At 36.4% G+C, this 18,854-nt stretch overlaps 1 long non-coding RNA gene and 1 pseudogene across 1 annotated transcript in view; both read right to left on the bottom strand.

The window, feature by feature from the left end:
- Positions 1–750: 750 nt before the first annotated feature.
- The window catches only part of LOC147349189 (uncharacterized), a 300,984-nt gene continuing 282,880 nt past the window's right edge, over positions 751–18,854 (bottom strand). Inside the window, exon 3 of the long non-coding RNA XR_015149531.1 lies at positions 751–2,146. This is a non-coding gene — a long non-coding RNA (uncharacterized LOC147349189). The remainder of the gene's footprint in view (positions 2,147–18,854) is intronic.
- LOC147349190 (E3 SUMO-protein ligase PIAS2 pseudogene) lies at positions 11,799–13,694 on the bottom strand (annotated as a pseudogene).

Genomic DNA, 18,854 nt, shown 5'->3' with positions numbered 1-18,854 from the left:
GAAACACAAAGGAGTAAGATATGAATCTCATCCTTGAATAGTCAACTGTATATTTACCACTATTTTTCAGAGATGTTGTTGCTACTGATTATGAAATAATTATTTTATATTCTATTAAGAAAAAAGTGCAGTCAATTAAAAAGATCTAATCTCTTATTGCATCAATTATAACACATATCTGTATTTTATAGGTGTTATAATGTAGAAAAATATACATTTAGAATATTTGCAATATGATATTAGCATCAGTGTGATAAATGCTCTATCAAGTGGTAGAGAGAAGACAAAGTGAAAATAGAGGTAGCTTAGATTGATTTTTCTTGAGAGAACAAAGGAGAGGGTATTTAAGCCATGTCATAAGTGATAAGTAATATTTTTCATGTCATAAAGAATAGAAAGGAAGTTTTAGGGCAGCACATGTAAGTAAATAACATATTGCTGCTAAGTCGCTTCAGTCATGTCCGACTCTGTGGGACCCCATAGACGCCAGCCCACCAGGCTCCCCCGTTCCTGGGATTCTCCAGGCAAGAACACTGGAGTGGGTTGCCATTTCCTTCTCCAATGCAGGAAAGTGAAAAGTGAAAGTGAAGTCACTCAGTTGTGTCTGACCCTCAGCAACCCCATGGACTTCGGCCTTCCAGACTCCTCCATCCATGGGATTTTCCAGGCAAGAGTACTGGAGTGGGGTGCCATTGCCTTCTCCAAATAACATATTAGGTTGGTATAAAAGTAACTGCAGTTACTAAATCATTACAATTTGGCACAAGCATCTTTATTAATCAAACTAGGAACAGATTTTTGCCAGTGAGAAATGTTTGCTTATTCCTGTAGTGTAAAAATCCGTGCTTCAGGATTCAACAAACTCTTATAAGCATTTTCTGCATCCTGCTGGTAGTGGAAGCATTTCCCTGCAAAAAGTAGTCAAGATACTTGAAGAAGTGGTAGTCAGTTGGCAAGAGGTCAGGTGAATATGACAGATGAGGCAAAACTTTGTAGCCTAGTCCGTTCAAGTTTTGAAGTGATGGTTGTGCAACGTGTGGTTGGGTGTTGTCCTGGAGAAGAACTGGGACCTTTCTGTTGACCGATAGCGGCTGCAGCTGTCATCTCATCAATTTGCTGAGCATACTTCTCAGATACAATGGTTTCATTGGGATACAGAAAGCTGTAGTGATACAGACAGGCAGCAGACCACCAAACAGTGACCCTGACCTTTTTTTGGTGCTAATTTGGCTTTAGGAGGGCTTCCCTTGTGGCTCAGCTTGAATCTGCCTGCAATACAGGAGACCTGGGCTTGATCCCTTGGTTGGAAAGATCCCCTGGAGAAGGGAAAGGCTACTCACTCCAGTATTCTGGCCTGGAGAATTCCATGGACTGTATAGTCAATGAGGTCTCAAAGAGTCAGACATGACTGAGCTACCTTCACTTCACTGGCTTTGGGAAAAGTGTTGGAGCTTCTTTGCCCAACCACTGAGCTGGTTGTCGCTGACTGTAAAATCCACTTTTCTGACACATCACTAATAGTAAAGAGCTCTGCCTGCTAATACTGGAAACGTAAGAGACACTGGTTCAATCCCTGGGTTGGGAAGATCCCCTGGAGGAGGAAATGGCAACCCATTTCAATATTCTTTCCTGGAGAATCACATGGACAGAGGAGTCTGGCAGTATGTGGTCCATAGGGTCACAAAGGGTCAGACAGGACCGAAGTGACTTAGCATGCATACTTTCTCGCATGTCACAATCTGATCGAGTAATCGTTCATTGTTGTTGCATAGAATAAAAGATGATGCCTCAAAATGATGTTTTTGTTTTTTTTTTTTTTGATTTTCAGTCAGCTTATGAGGCACCCACTTATAGAGCTTTTTCATCTTCCCAATTTGCTGCAAATGCTAAATGACGTTAGAATGGTTGACAGGGAGTTCTTCTGTAACTTCTCATGTAGTTGCAAGAGGACCAGTTTCGATGATTCTTTCAGTTGGTCTTTGTCAACTTTGAATGGCCAGCCACTAGACTCCTCATCTTCAAGGCTCTCGTCTCCTTTGCAAAACTTCTTGAACCACCACTGCACTGTACATTTGTTAGCAGTTCCTGGGCCAGATGCATTGCTGATATTGTGAGTTCATTCTGCTACTTTATGGCCCATTTTGAACTAAAAAAAAAAAAAAAAAACCTTGAATTTGCTTTTTGACTAACATCATTTCTGTAGTCTACAATAAACATAAAATAAAGAACAGGTAATAAGTCATTAGCAATAAAAGAAAAAAACAGAGCAAGAAAGCAAGAAATGTGCATTAAAATGATGTATAACATAACTATGTTTATTTAAGAATATATTCCAATATCAGATGGCAAAGTTCAAAAATGCAAAACTGCAATCGCTTTTGCACCAACCTAATAATATCATTCTTCTGTGTCTAAATTCTATAATCCTACAGTGATACAGTAGAAAAATGTGTTACCGTAAGCGTGATATGTCCTCATGGAGTCCATGTATTGAGTGCTACTCTTTGTCTTTCGTCATGATTTTAATAGTTTCAGCTTTTATCTCTTCAAACCAGTTTTTATTGGGAACAGGATAATTTCATGCCTTTCTTATCTGTGCTGTAACAATTTGCAAACTGCTATTAGCTACTAGCTTTCAATCTTTCATTTTTATTTTTGATGTTACAACATTGAAGTATTTCTCTAGCAAATTCCACGTGGAAATGCCAGAGATGTTTTTGAGAGTTTACATGCGTTCTATTTCTGCACTGTACAGCCATTTTACTCAGAGAGTACACGTCAAAGTATCTTCGATACATCATTCCTCCTCACTCCTCCATTGTGTATCACAGTTGGGGATTTTCTACGATACTTTGATGTGGAATTTTGGTACATTACTTTTATTGACAAAATATAAGCATTGGATACAGTTTTCATGAACTATGATTAGAATCAAGGGCAATATCTAATTTCTGTGGTCATCTAAATCATTTCAGCTATCTAATATCAAAGGTTGTTATTTTTAATAAAAATTCATATTTAAAGGTATATGGCTTAGATAATCTTTAAAATTACTTTCCCAAAATATTTTATTCAATTTAATTTTGTAACTGCTAAATGTGAAAAATTAATAATTCATAACAGATAAACCAACAGAAAGAATGTGTCTGTTTTTCTTCCTAATTTCCCTATATTAATATTATTGCTTGTGTTAAGTTCATACTGTTTCTGTCCTTTATTGTGCCCATCTTTGCATGAAATGTTCTCTTGGTATATCTAATTTTCTTGAAGAGATCTATAGTCTTTTCCATTCTATTGTTTTTGTCTATTTCTTTGCCCTGATCACTTAGGAAAGCTTTTTTATCTCTCCTTGCTATTCTTTGGAACTCTGCATTCAGACGGATATATCTTTCCTCTCCTTTGCCTTTCACTTCTCTTCTTTTCTCAGCTAACAGAAGCAAGAGATATTAAGAAGAGGTGGGAACAATACACAGAAGAACTATACAAAAAAGATCTTAATGACCCAGACAACCACGATGGTGTGATCACTCACCTAGAGCCAGACATCCTGGAATGCAAAGTCAAGTGGGCCTTAGTAAGCATCACTATGAACAAAGCTACTGGAGGTGATAGAATTCCAGGTGAGCTATTTCAAATTCTAATAAATGATGCTGTGAAAGCACTGCACTCAATATGCCAGCAAATTTGGAAAACTCATCTGTGGCCATAGGACTGGAAAAGGTCAGTTTTCATTCCAATCCCAAAGAAGGGAAATTCCAAAGAATGTTTAAACTACCACACAACTACACACAAGCAAGGTAGTGTTCAAAGTTCTCCAACTGAGGCTTCAAAAGTACATGAGCCAAGAACTTTCAGATATTCAAGCTGGATTTAGAAAAGGCAGAAGAAGCAGAAATCAAACTGCCAACATCTGTTGGATCACAGAAAAAATAAGAGAATCCCAGGAAAACATCAACTTTGTTTTACTGACTACACTAAAGCCTTTGACTGTGTGGATCACAGCAAACTGTGGAAAATTATTCAAGAGATGGGAATACCAGACCACCTCACCTGCCTCCTGAAAAATCTGTATGCGGTCAAGAAGCAACAGTTGTTACCGGACATGGAACAACGGACTGGTTCCAAATTGGAAAAGACATACGTCAAGGCTATATATTGTCACCTTGCTTATTTAAATTATATCCAGAGTACACCATGCAAAATGCCAGACTCAATGACACACAAGCTGGAATCAGGACTGCTTGGAGAAATATCAATAACATCAGATGTGCAGATGACACCACCTGGCAGAAATCAAAGAGGAACTAAAGGGCCTCTTGAGGAAAGTAAAAGAGGAGAGTGAAAAAGCTGGCTTAAAAGTCAACATTCAAAAAGCTAAGATCCTGGCATCTGGTCCTATCACTTCATGGCAAATAGATGCGGAAACAATGGAAACAGTGATAGACTTTATTTCCTTGGGCTCCAAAATCACTCCAGATAGTCACTGCAGCCATGAAATTAAAAGAGGCTTGCTCCTTGAAAGAAAATCTATGACAAACCTAGACAGCATATTAAAAGGCAGAAACATTACTTTACTGACAAAGGTCTATCTAGTCAAAACTATGGCTTTTCCAGTAGACATGTATGGATGTGAGAGTTGGACTATAAAGAAGCTGAGTGCCGAAGAACTGATGCTTACGAACTATGGTGTTTAGAAGACTCTTGAGAGTCCCTTGGACTGCAAGGAGAACAAACAAGTCAATCTTAAAGGAAATCATTGGAAGGAATGATACTGAAGCTGAAGCTCCAATATTTTGCAGTGGTTATTGGAAAAGACCCTGATGCTGGGAAAGATTGAAGGCAGGAGAAGAAAGGTCAGCAGAGGATAAGGTGGTTGGATAGCATCACCAACTTAGTGAACATGAGTTTGAGCAAGCTTCTGGAGTTGGTGATAGACAGGGAAGCTGGTGAAGGACAGGGAAGCCTGGCATGCTCAGTCCATGGGGCTGCAAAGTGTCAGACATGACTGAGCACCTGAACTAAACTGAATATTATTGCACAAAATTATGTGAAGATATATATTATACCCAAGTTTTTGAAGTCCTTTTCCATGAATATAAGAACAGAACTTAGAATAAATATAAAAGGCAGGTTTGAAGAAATATTTTCAAATCATATAATGCCATCAGTAAGCAAAGCTATTTCATTGAAAAGCTCCTTCAAAAATGTTAATAGGGATTTCGTTCCAATTCTCATAAAGAAGATAATGACTAATCTTCATGTTAATACTATGACCCTGATAGAGGGCAATTATCTTTGAAAACCAATCAAATATTCATTACAGCTGAATAAATTTGTTATTTAACTTTGCTGTTTAGAAATTCAAATGTCAATTTTAAAATGATTTAGAATATTTGGCTGCATTAGCTGTCTCATGTTTTAAGGTGTTCTCTATTCATATACTGTATCATATCATCTTAAATACCAATATTCTTAACATTCTCCTATACCAAATTTATATTAAATCATCATACTCAGTATGAGCTATGACAGCATCAAAGTCCAGAATGAAGCCTTAGTAATAGTGAAGAGCAATTTGATGCACTCCATCCTGGCTGATCATGTGCCAAGGAAGATGATATTTAAGCGAATGATAATAAAATCAGCTGAAGCAGGTCCTCAGACAGACTTATTCCATTTTGTGGTAACTGGTAAAATGGAGGAGTATCAGAACTTGTGTGTATTATGTGCTTGCAGTCATAAAACAATATATCCAAAGAATTAGAGAAAACAGAATGGAGGAATGATGTCACTTTTTTTCTGCTTCTGAGTACATAATTCATGTATGTTTCAGCTTTTCTTCTAAAAGAATATCACATGTAGGATTTCTTCTTTCAGGTAAACTATTTGAATTCCCAAATCCAATCTTCCTACTGAAAATTTAAAAGTGATTGCTATAAGGGTAAAAATTGCTAACAAATTGATTTTATTTAAAATTTTCCTTTTTTTTTTTTCTTGAAAATATATAGCTGTAAACACAACATCAAACCTAAGCAGGAGAACGTTACCTGCACATTCTACTTGTTTATATTCTCCTCCATTTATCCATCTTCCCAACTTCTATGGGTTTCCCACTTGGTGCTAGCGCTAAGGAACCCCCCTGCTAAAGCAGGACACATAAGAGACATGGGTTTGACTCCTGGCTCAGGAAAATCCCCTGGAGGAAGGCATGGCAACCCACTCCAGTATTCTTGCCTGGAGAATCCCATGGATAACAGAGCCTGGTGGCTTACAGTACCTGTGGTGCAAAGAGTCAGACAGGACTGAAGCAACTTAGCAATCACACATGTACCACCCTCTATACCTGAGAAGAACACGAGATAAACACAGATAAACAACTGTGCATGTTCTATTTCCTTTGAAAAATAGTTTTTCTACACACATTGTTTAAATAATATGTTAATAATGTTTGTTTGTTTATAAATTCTGGATAAGGAATATTCCTGTATATAATTTGGTAATTTTAGAAATTTTATTTTTCATGGAAAATTAAGTTTCAAAGATTCATCTATATTATTATACCTTTTCATATATAATATATGATACATACCCTTTCATATATATACCTTTCATATATCTAGGCATTTTTTACGTATCTCAATATTTTTAATAAAACATTTTAATATTTTAAGATAACAACTTGTATAAGTTTGGGTATATAATTTCTAATTTCCTTAAAATTCTGTATAATGATAAGTAATAGACTTTTTGTCTCATACTGGGTTTTTGAAACTTTACTAATATAAAAATTGACTAATTTTATATGACTTTTTATCCGATTATCAGTTTTTTGAACTTTTAAAATGTTAACTGTCATGAAATACACATTGTTGTTATTCAAGGGATTAGATCTGGTAGACAGAGTGCCTGAAGAACTATGGACAGAAGTTCCTAACACTGTATAGAAGGCAGAGAGCAAAATCATCACAAAGACAACCAAATGCAAGAAGGCAAAGTGGTTGTCTGAGGAGGCTTTGCAGATACCTGAGGAAAGAAGAGAAGCAAACAACAAGGGAGAAGGGAAAGATATACTCAACTGAATGCATAGTTCCAGGGAATAACAAAAGAGAGATACGAAGGCCTTCTTAAACGAACACTGCAAAGAAATGGAGAAAAACAATAGAATGTGAAAGACTAGAGAACTTTTCAGGAAAACTGGAGATATCAAGGGAGCATTTCATTCAAGGTTGGGCACAAAAAAGGACAGAAATGGTAAGGACCTAACAGAAACAGAAGAGATTGAGCAGAGGTGGAAAGAATACACAGAAGGACTACACAAAAAAGGTGGTAATGAGGCAGATAACAATGATGGTGTGGTCATCCACTTAGAGCAGACATCCTGGAGTGTGAAATCAAGTGGGCCTTAGGAAGCATTACTATGAACAAAGCTAGTGAAAGTGACAGAATTCCAGCTGAGCTATTTAAAGCTCTAAAAGATGATGCTGTTGAAGTGCTGCACTCAATATGTCAGTAAATTTGGAAAACTCAGCAGTAGACACAGGACTGGAAAAGATCAATTTTCATTCCAATCCCAAAGAAGGGTAATTCCAAAGAATGTTCAAACTACCACACACTTGTACTCATTTGACATGCTAACAAGATTATGCTCAAAATTCCTGAAATTAATCTTCAACAGCACATGAACTGAGAACTTCAAGATGTATAATTTGGATTTAGAAAAGGTAGAAGATCCAGAGATCAAATTGCCAACATTTGTTGGATCATGGAGAAATCAAGGGAATTCCAGAAAAATATCTATTTCTTCTTCATTGACTATGCTAAAGCCTTTGACTCTGTGGATCATTAAAAAAACTGTGGAAAGTTCTTAAAGAGACAGAAGTTACCAGACCACTATACCTGTCTCCTGAGAAACCTGCATGCAGGTTAAGAAGCAACAGTTAGAACAGTACATGGAATAAATAACTGGTTCCAAATTGGGAAAGTAATTTGTTAAGGTTGTATATTGTCACTTTGCTTATTTAACTTCCATGCAGAGTACATCATTTGAATGCCAGGCTAGATGAATCACAAGCTGGAATCAAGACTGCTGGGAGAAATATCAACAACCTCAGATATGCAGATGATAGCACTCTAATGGCAGAAAGTGAAGGTGAACTAAAGAGCCTCTTGATGAGGGTAAAAGTGAAAAAGCTGGCTTGAATCTCAACAGCTTAAAAAAAAACACACACACACAAAACTAAGATCATGGAATCTGGTTCCATCAGTTCATAGCAAATAGAAGGAGGAAAAGTAGAAGCAGTGACAGATTTTATTTTCTTGGGCTCCAAAATCACTGCAGACAATCATTGCAGCCGTGCAATTCTAAGATAGTTGCTCCCTGAAAGGAAAGCTATGACAAACCTAGATAGTGTATTAAAAAGCAGAGACATCACTCTCCTGACAAAGGTCCCTATTGTCAAAACTATAGTATTTCCTGTAGTCATGTACGTATGTAAGAGTTGGACCATAAAGAAGTCTAAGCTCCAAAGAATTGATGCTTTCAGAAGACTCTTGAGAGTCCTTTGGTCTGCAAGGAGATCCAACCAGTCAATCCTGAAGGAAATCAGTCCTGAATATTCATTGGAAGGACTGATGCTGAAGCTGAAGATGCAGTACATTAGCAACCTGATGGGAAGGGCTGATTCACTTCAAAAGACCCTGATGCCAGGAAAGATTGAGGGCAAAAGTTAGAAGGAGGCAGCAGAGGATGAGATGAGATGATTAAATGGCATCACTGGCTTGGGAAAACTCTGGGAGATAGTAGGACAGAGGATCCTGATGTGCTGCAGTCCATGGGTCGGACTTAATGACTGAGCAACAACAAAATACACAAAAAATTCACCATCCAACCATTTTACATTTATATAGTTCAGTAGTTCAAGTATATTCACACTAAATATATATCCAGGATTATTTTCACTTTAAAAACCTGAAACACTATACACAATAAACAACAACTCTCCATTTCCCTCACCCCTTGTAGCCCTTGACAACCATCATTCTACTTTCGGTCTCAATATATTTGACTACTGTAGGTATCCTTTATAAGTGGCTATTTTCCTTTTTGCAACTGGCTTGTTTCATTTAGCATACTTCCCTCAAGGTCCACTCCTACTGTAGCCTATGTCAGAATTTTCATCCCTTGCCATGCTAAATAATATCCCATTGTATCTATATACAACATTTAGCTTATCTATTCAGCTGCCAGTAAGGACTCTGGTTGCTTTCAAATTTTGCCTTATCTAAAAAATGCTACAATGAACATGGGTATACAAACATTTCAATTAGAACTGGCTTACAATTCTTTTGATTATATACTAAGAAGTAGAATTGCTGGATCATATAGTTATTCTATTTTTAATCTTTTTATAAACTGCCAGATTGTTCTACATAGCAGCCGAAATATTTTGCAATTCCACTAGCATTACACGGTTTTGATTTTTGCCATATTCTTTCCAATAAATGTTACTATTTTATTTTTTGATAGTTGCCATCATAATTAATGCAATGTGCTGTGTCACTGTGGTTCTGATTACATTTCTCCAATAATGAATGATATTGAGCACCTTTTCGTATGCTCATCTATTTGTATATCACTCTTGGTGAAATGTCTATTAAAAACCTTTATCCATTTTTGGAGGGATAAATTAAAATTTATGTAATTTAGTGTAAAGTACCAAAAATGAACAGTAAAACTGTTCACATAAAATGTTGAAAACAAAGTACAGCTATAAAAGTGCAGAGGTTATCAGTTACAAGAATCAAGTAAATAAACTAACTTCTTTTTTTTCTCATTTACCTTTTAAAACTTTGTTGGTTAAGTTGGAGAGAGGAGGGTTCCTGAAAATCTAATGGGTAATGAAATGATAACAAATATACAGCATTTCTTTATTAACAAATTATACCACACAAATCAGGTTACTTTTTCTGTCTGATTATAGAGTTAACAGAACTTGCGTCCACATTTAGAGCAGCGACATAAAATTTTACCAGGAAGAAATTCTGTATATGGACCAGAGGACTGCAACATGTCCTAAGAAAACAAAACTGGCAATTCTGATGCAACGACTGCAAGAAGATTCAGGTTTGTTTTCCATGTTTTTGACTCTCCAAAAGGGATAATACATTAAGGGGATAATACAGCCAAAGAAGGGAAGATGTAGAAAATCACAGGAAATTAAATGAGTACAAAAACAGCACAAGGGTTGAGAAGATGTGAAAAACCAAGCAGAGACAAGGCAGCTCCCTGGAGTGGCACCAACCCTGATTGTTCCCTATCCTATATGAAACTGATCAGACTCTTCATCTGGGCATTTCAGTCTGAGAAATAGGCCAGATTAATGATCTTTCAACAAAGGTTTATTTAGATACAGCTTAGGGAGAGAAAGCTAAACATTAGGAAAGTATTGACTCCTTGAGAAATCAAAATTGTGTGGCCAAATGAAAGCAAAGTACAAAATTTGGATAAAAATGTTTCTCTAAGGGTAAAATTCAGTTTCCTGAGAGATTTAAAATCAAACACATAGTAAGAGAGTGGTTTGCAAAGTGGGTTTCAGGCGCATCTTTTCCTCTTCAAACTTTTCTTATACTCAAAGACTTCTAATTCTGGTTTTATCCTTTGTGGTTTCAGGAAATATTTCCCTTTTTTTTTTTTTTTTAAAAAAAGGGAATCTGATACCATCTCCACCCCTTTGCTATTGTTTGTTCTTTAAGTTTAAAAATCATTGCTCTGAGCAAAATGAGATCTATGATATACTTTCTTTGTCCGTATTACTCATCGCAGATTTGAACATTATCCTATAAAATAAATGAGTAAAATAAGTTCTTAGGACGAAGTTAAACTGTGCTATTCCCACTGCCCCTAAATCTGTTTTTCCACTGCCTCCATGCTCTCAATATTTCTGGACAGTGTGAACAAAATTTTAACAAACATTCCAGCCACACCTTAATCCAAAAACATTTCATTCAACAATTGCAGAGAATTTCTTTGAGAAGGTAAGGCCCTAATTTACAGACATCTCTAGAATGAGAAAGTTCAATCACCAAAAACAGCACCCATGACGTCAGGGCAGACTCTGCATAGTGTTCTTCAACATACTCACTAATGAGGAGTAGCCAAATCCCAGAACTCCACTCTGTACTCATGGGCACATAACACCAGAGTGGAAACATCCCCCAGGGAAAATGCTTAACACAAAGGCCATTTTTCTTTGATGGAAACAGAGAAAAATGGATCCAAACTTTGGCCACTTATCTAGACTTCATTACTTCAATGAAACAGAACAAATCCATGGAAAGGACTCATTTAGTGAACATAACTTCTTTCCGTATATGTTTCCTTCACTTCAGGTTAAACGAAAAGTTGTCATTTTAGAATCACTAATTACATCTTTTTTTAATTAGAAAAAAGTATACTTGAATATTTACATAATTTTATTGCTGTGTATAACAAAAAAAAATTAACTGATTTGTAGAATCCATCCTGTAACATGAAATTGAAATCCATTTCTCAGGAGGATATAGTTACAGTTGAATGTATCTGATGATGCTCAAGAGTACACCAAGAGTAAGAAAAATCCTTGCATGTCATGTGGTTCTCATTGCAGTCATCTGTGTTCATCTCTCAGAAGGAAAAATAATCCATTTTATATTTCAATAAATATCAAAGTAATCATTAGCAAAAAAATAGCTTCCATGGAGCAGAGATCCAAGAAAGAGCAGTTCTGATGAATGATTTGTAGAATCGAGTGAGTCCTTCTTTAGTCCAGTGAGATGATCTTAGGAATGTTACTTCCACTGTTATGACCCCTGTCTCACTTCTGCTGCTGGATGAACTCACACGAGTACTACTTTCCATGGGGGCTGGTGGTGGTGACGGACATACTGCTTGCTGTTAAGGGTGAGGTGAGACTGGGGATCAACTGGAATAAGGGAAAGGAAATCCAAACCTGGCAGATCTGAGGACATGCTTGAGACGGGCATGTGGTGGAATGGTAACGAGTAGTCTGTTAATGAAGGCAGAATAGCAGCAGGATCAATGGAAGTCACGCTGGGCACACTTACAGAAGACGGCTGATACATGAGAACCCCTTTGGTGGGGCTGCTTTGTGTTTCTGACATAAAGATGCATTTCCTTTTGGCATGAGGGTCTTCCTTTTCATCAGAAAAGCTTTCTGCTGTTAGGTAAATGATATCCACTTTCTACTTGCTTGTCTCATCGGCTAGGCTACAGTCACTGAACAAGTCTTACTGAGGACACTTGAAGTTTCTATTTTTGTACATGGCTGGCTGGGTATTTTCATAGCTTCTTTCTTCAGTCTCATTGGACACCAAGAACCATCTTCTTGGAATTTTATTTCATCCACATCAGAACAGTCATTGAGAATTTCCATAAAAATCCCATCTAAAATTAGACTTTCATAGGCAGCTTTTTTGTCACACACAGGACAAATCCAGGTGGGTTTCTTCTCATTCATTTTCAGATAAAGAGCAGCATCAAAACACTGTAGGTGTGCACAAGTCACCGCAGAGCATGGGATCGTCAGCCTCATTTTCCCTAAAGAGCACATCAAGGACACCTGAAGGCTAGTGGTAGCAATTTCACTGTCAGGATCCTTAGTAAATTTTTCTTTAATTAGTGCTCTGGAATGATCAGGGTTTCTAATACCTTTCATTTTTATTCTCTGTAATAACATGGCTGATGTGAGTTTTTGTACAACATATACAGAAATGAAGTAATTTTTTCCAATTTCTGATGCTCAAGAAATGGAAATCAGGTTTGGCACAGCTGAAGATAACCTAGCTAAAGATATGATATTCAAAGGTTGTCCAGGGCGCTTCTGTTCAATCCCATTTTAACTTGGTGGTGCATAGCCAAGCAAAGGAAACAACTTCCCATTTACTTTCATACAGAGACTATTGGGATAGTTATCTTCTTTGGGGCAACTTGTCTCTGCCAGATAAAGTCTCAGCTGAACTTGTACTGTATAATCTCTCCTACCACCTGGCAAAAAATCCCTGGATATGCATCTGTCTCTAACTTGTTGAGGTGTCAGAGTAAAAATAAAAATTTCTCTTGGAACTGCTGTACACTGCTTTGAACTAAACTCGTGGGCTTGATGAGAACATCAGGGGCCTCATAAAATGGTATTTTTTTGTTTTATTTTTCCCCACACATCATGCTGGACATGAAGGATTGGGGGAGACGGCTGCCAGCATCTCAAGCGTGGGATTAGTATCTTGAAGCAGCACAGAACCAGCAGGAGAGAACGGCGAGTGAGGTATAACTGAAGTGGAAGGCCACGAGTGGGTTCCAGCTGCAGCCAAGTCAGGTTCTACAGGTGAGCTCCCATCCAAACTGAAAACCAGTGATTTGATTGTGGATAAATCAGAGGCCTTCAAGTGTCCACGGGAATCTGCGTCTATACAATTCTCGGATTTTAATCTGAACCACAGGGCTGCAGCCACTCTTCGATAACTGCAACGCCCTCATCAGGAGGTCATGCTTACGACCATTTTTATTCCGTCCGGCAAAGCCTAGTAACATTTGTAGTTCAGAAACCCTAAAACTGGAAACCATATTCAACTCCTCGAAATCTGCCATTTTATACCACCTGCGAGCGCCGCCACCACTGCGGCCACAGCGCCCCCTCCCCGTGCCGCCAACAACACGGCCAACCACCACTGCAGCCGGTGCCACCTTCTGCATCACCCTGCCCTGGGGGCCCCTGAAGAAGCCACGGCCGCTGGGCCCGTCCCTTTGTCCACTTTTAAATGGACATTTTAAATGTTGTTTGTTATTTGTTACTGAGAGTTGTGTTACTCATATACTCTGAATTCATATTAACTTCCAAACATACATTGATTTGCAAATATTGTCTCCCATTTCATAGACTGCCTTACTCTATAGATTGGCCAACCATCTTAAAAATTAAAATCACTTAAAAATGCTAACAGTTGCCCTGTAAATTTGTTTTAAATTTTAGCAATGCGTTGTGTCATATAACAGGAGTGCTGTTTTTCACGTTCAAAATGTTACATATTTTCTCTTGAGTTTATGCCTAATTTTGTTACCTACATCTTCTGAATAATGATAGAAGTGATATTAATAGTAGGAAATATTTTGTTACTGATTGTAAAGGTTTCAAATATTCCTACTTAGAATAATACTAATTATAATTTTAAGTATATATGTTTTAGAATAGCTTTAGATTTACAGAAGGATTGCAAATTTAGTACATATATCCTGCATCCACTTTCCATTACTAATAACATTTTACATTACTAATGAACCAATGTTAATATGGTTTTATTACCTAAGGAAAGAAAAGTGACCCCATGGATAATGTCCATATTTTATCCAGATTTCCTTCGTTTTTCGTTCTTACCCTCTTTTTCTGCTTAAGAGATACCACATTCAGGATACCACATTGCATTTAGTTGCAATATCTCTTTGGGCTTCTCTCACCTGTGCCAGTTTCTTAGACTGTCCTTGTTTCTAAAGAATGTTTTGAGACATGCTGGTAAATTGTGTTAACATATAAACTGTGGCATAGTAAAACGTTTAAGAGTTTATTTGAGCAAAAATGCAGTAGAATTGGCAGTGCCAAGCTCAAAGTGATTAGGAGTGCTCTGCTGAGGAAAGCTAGCGGAAAGACTTAGGTAGACAAGTTACAGAAGCAAAGAAAGAAAATTATTTGATTGATTTACTGTAAAGCCTAGTTGACTATTTGTGATGTGTTGTAGCTAGGTTTTGATTTTCTTAATCTTGAGGCATTTACAGGCTTAGATTTTGCTTTGCTTACATTGGCTACCAAAACATTAGCATCACTTCAGCCTAATAGACTCCTTGTTTAATTAACGTAACAGATGTTTTGTAGCATGCCCCTCTATTGGGGATTTGTCTGATGTTTTTTTCTCATAATTAGACTGGAATTATTGTTTTTTGAGAGCAAGGCCACATACGCAAGGTATCATTTTTATGACATCATATGAAGGGTGCATACTATAAGCTATAGACTTATTACCATGGATATTGACCTTAATTACCTGCCTGAAGTAGTGTTTGTGAAATTTCTCCACTGTAAAGTTACTCACCATCTCCCCTTTCACATTGCACTTTTGAAATCAAGTCAATTAGTACAATCTACATTTAAGTACTGAGGAGTTATGATCCATCTCCAGGGTGAAATATCTATATATATTATTTGGACTATATCTACATGAAAAATTTCTTTTTTTCTATGTATTTACTTATGAAATAATTTATTTATGTCAGTATGGACTCAGGAATTATTTTTTGTGAATTATAATCTAGTACAAATGTACTTACTTTTTTACTCAAATTGTAGCTTTGACTATCAGAAGCCCTCTCACTTGACATTCAAGTCTCTGACATAACACCACCACCACTGTGTGTACACATGTCTCTGTGTGTGATCATGAGTTGTGTACTAAGCTACAAATTATCCTCTGGCACTACAAGATGCTCCAGGCTCATCTTATGCATTTCCTTTACTAGTCCTACAATCAATAGCCCTTGATTATTATTTTGGAGAATGGTACTAGAAATTGTATAATTCAGGTATCTACCATGAACACTGCTACTGAGTTTCATTGCTTTTAGGCACTTTCAGCTCATAGAGTAAGAAAATATATGTATAGAGCTAACCTATATGTAGGCATACATCTGTAACTCTTTCTATATCTAGCCATCCATATACAAGTGTTCATACTGACTTCTACAATTTTAATCCATTATCCCATGGGTCATTATAGTCTCACCCCCATGATTATGTATAAATGCCCACTCTAAAACTGAAAAACCTGACTTTCACCTTCTACTATCCATTTCCTTAATGGTTTAATTCCTCTGAACATGTATAGCACTATCAGAATTATTAACCTATGTCCCCATGGAAAGAACTTTATCACATAGAAAACTAAATTAGAATGTTTACAGTATAATTCCTTTTGTCTTCAGTTTAAATAGTCCATGACATAGTCATTCAGGTCAGCACAGTTTACTTCACTCCCTTTAATTAGTGCTATGGGCTGAAAATTTCATCCCTCCAAAATCATGTATTGAAATCCTAACCCCCAAGCATGATAATATATATGTAGATAGGTCCTTTGGGAAGTGATTAGGTCATGAAGAAGGAGACTTCATGAATGGCATTAGTGACATTATACTAAAAGAGATCCCACAGAGCTTCTCCTTCCACTGTGTGAGGGCACAAGAAATTTGCAACTCAAAGAGAGTTCTCATTCAATCATGCTGGTTGATCTTGGACTTCCAGTCTCCAGGTATATGGAGAAACAATACATTTCTGCCATTCATAAGCTGACTAGCTTGTGGTATTTTGTGATAACAATCAAAATGGACTAAGACAGTGAAAAAGGTTGTTAAATATATGTGAAATAGAGGTGATTTATTTGTCATTCTGCATTTATTCTGGGCACCCTTGAACTCCAAAATAATATACTCTTAAAAATTTTAAATACTTTAAATTTCGACAGATTTTGGCAAAGGCACAATGTCATATAACTGCATATCATAGAGAACAGGTTAACCTCTGAAAAATTCCCTATGCTCTATCTTTTCAAATTTCCTCTCCCCTGCCCTCACAGTATGACATGCTTATATTTGTCTGTCTGTACTTCTACCTCTTCCAGAGTGGTATGTAATTGAAATCACAGAACTCATACTTTTTTCACAATGACATCTTTTACTTAGTAATGTGCATTTAACATTCATCAATGTCTTTGATGACTTGATAGTCATTTTAATTGCTGAATAAAATTCAATTGTATGGATATCACACAGATTTTCTGAAGTCCATTCACTTATTGGAGGACATAATGCCGCTTTCATTTTTAGCAATTATGAATAAACCTGCTATAAACATTTATGCATAGTTTTTTGGTGGACATAAGTTTTCAAATCAGTTTGATAAGTACCTGTGTGTGACTGCTGGTTGATAATCTATGGTTAGCTTTGTAAGTCACAGCCAAACTCTTCCCAAGTGGTTGTACCATTTTTCACTCCCAACTGTAATAAGTGAGAGTTCCAGCTACTCCTCATCCTCACCAGGATTGTTGCATCTGGGCCATTGTAATAGGCATTTACTAGTATCTCAATGCTTTAATTTGCAATTCCTTAATTATATTTGATGTTCATAATCTATACTTATTTGCCAGTTGTTTATCTTCTTAGGTTAGGTATCTGTTCTGTTTGCCCATTTTGAAGTTCTCTTTCTTGCTGTTTAGTTTTATGAATTCTTTCTAAGTTGAATATCAGGAGCTTTACTATGTATATGCTTTTCAAATATTTTTTCCCAGTCAGTGGTTTGTCTATATTTTCTTAACAGTGGCTCTGAAAAAGAAGTTTTAAATATTAATAAAGTGCTACATGCCAATTTTTTCTTTCATGGATGTTGCTTTTGGTGTTGCATCTAAAATCTCATCACCAAACTGAACATCACCTAGATTTTCCTCTAGTTTTCTACTAGAAGTCTTATAGTTTCACACTTTACATTTAGATCTACATTCCATTTTGAGTCAATTTCTATAAAATATGCAAGGTCCATGTCTAGGTTATTGCTATCATTTTGTATATTTTGTGGGACAACATATTTTTTTCATAGCTATTTTTCAAACAATGATGAGAATGAATCTCATCTTTTCTAAAGGATTTTGCCTTTATCTACCATTTTATTCATATTGGGTAAGAATATTTGTACATGATTTTTTTTGCAGCTATATTCATATATGTGACTGACTTTTAATTTTCCAGTTAACTATTGTATACCAAGAATATTCTTGAATCATATAATACATTGGGGAATATCCTTATTCTAGTATTTAAACTTTTTTTTATATTGGAGTATAGCTGATTAAAAATATTGCTATAGTTGCAGGTGGACAGCAAAAGGACTCAGCCATACATATCCTTATTATTATTATTATTATCCTTATTATTTAAAAGGCTTTGTATAATAATTATCCTATGGCTCTTCACTGTAGGCAGATACATATCCAATGATTCAATTTCTTTGGTAATTAGAGGGCTTTTAAGTATTTATATACATGCTTCATAGAATGAGTAAATTTTTTTAAGTGAGATGCCACTTTATATTACAAAGAACAGAGATTGTCTCAGTTTCACAGAGGGTATGTGAAATGTGGACCAGTTTACATAAGTTCAGCTTGTACTGCTTAAAGTATTTTTTCAAATAGAATAGGAAAGATTCTGTCCCTTTCTAGAAAAAGGATACCCAGTGTAGTAAGCAATTATCATAATGCATCACAGTGAATCACATCTTCTTGTGTCCAAACACGCATGCCATATAACTGTTGTGGGTCCTCTTATAAAAAATAATTATTCATATTCTTGAATCTGGACTGATTGAGTCTTCTATTGACCAATAGATGTGGCAGAAGAGATAGATGATTCTGGAACATAGAACATAAGAGGGCTTGCACCCTCTGCTCTCATTTTAGAAACTTGAGAACTTTATGTATGAAGCATAGTCTAAATTACTTGAGATGAGAGGTCATATAGCAAAATAGAGGCATTCAGCAGGAATGACCTTGGGACTTTTTGTTCAATCCATCCATTGGGTGAATATAGTCATGAGTGAGTTTTCAGTCTCATAAAAATGCCACATGCTACATTTTAAAAAAATCAGTCTTCATCTAATGAATTCCAATTTAGCCACTTTTCCATCTTTTCCATAGTTTCCTCACTCATTATAGATGTTGCTTTTGTTGTTCAGTTGCTAAGTTGTATCTGACTCTTTGCAACGCCATGGACT

The sequence above is a fragment of the Bos grunniens genome, chromosome 21 (assembly GCF_055505025.1).
Source record: "Bos grunniens cultivar Pamir isolate PY7600 chromosome 21, Bosgru_T2T1.0, whole genome shotgun sequence".
In the NCBI taxonomy this organism is placed as follows: Eukaryota; Metazoa; Chordata; class Mammalia; order Artiodactyla; family Bovidae; genus Bos; species Bos grunniens.
Note: the sequence above shows the minus strand (reverse complement) of the source record. Positions and strands in the feature narration are given on the sequence as shown.